Raw genomic sequence first — 911 nt, forward strand, 5'->3', positions numbered from 1 at the left:
GTCGAGCGAATACCCGGGGTGACTGAAGGACTCACGCGTAGTACTCCTTTCTGCGTTGGCGGCCTTCGGCCGCGCTCTAAAAAAATAACCCTGGTCGAGCGAATACCCGAGGTGACTGAAGTACTTTCGCATTGTACTCCTTTCTGTCTGTTAAAAAACCGAATTTCCGTATAAATGGGGTATGTCTGGATAGGGGAGCTTCTCCAGAGGATCAATATACAAAAATAATATAAAAATTACTTATATTTTTCACGATTAGAAGTTCAAAAATATGCACCAATAACACAAGATATTTCTCTATCTTCCATTAAATTTATTCACGTTTTTCACTCTGTATATTTAAATATACACTCTAAACATTGAAATAAGTTCACATTTCAATTTTGTTTTGTAATATTTCCCCTAATTTTTTATTAATTTAAAAGTCACTTAGCGAACTCGGCGTTGCAAAGGTTAGATTGTTTACAATTATGAGGAAAACGAGCGTTGCCACATCTTAAACACCAAATATGTAGGATTCTTAACGATTTTTCTTTGTTTGTTGTTTCTACATTAATTATAATAAAAAATACTTTCTAACATTTTTTAAGTTATAATTGAGTTGTGAAAACTTTTTCCACATATTATACATTTTACATATAGTATGTATATGTATAATATGTGATTTATATTTAATAAACACATATAACTAAAACTCTATGATAATATAGTATTACAAAATTTATATATCATGTCGGGATGACTGAAGTACTTTAAAAAAATAACCCTGGTCGAGCGAATACCCGGGGGGACTGAAGTACTTTCGCGTAGTACTCCTTTCTGCGTTAAAAATAAAAATATATTGAGTTTTTATTATAAAGTGGTTAAAGTGGTTATATTTGTTGGTTACCATGCACTCATATTGAACGAAA

Source organism: Bactrocera latifrons, unplaced genomic scaffold (assembly GCF_001853355.1).
Source record: "Bactrocera latifrons isolate USDA-ARS-PBARC rearing strain unplaced genomic scaffold, ASM185335v1 scaffold_632, whole genome shotgun sequence".
NCBI classification, from domain to species: Eukaryota; Metazoa; Arthropoda; class Insecta; order Diptera; family Tephritidae; genus Bactrocera; species Bactrocera latifrons.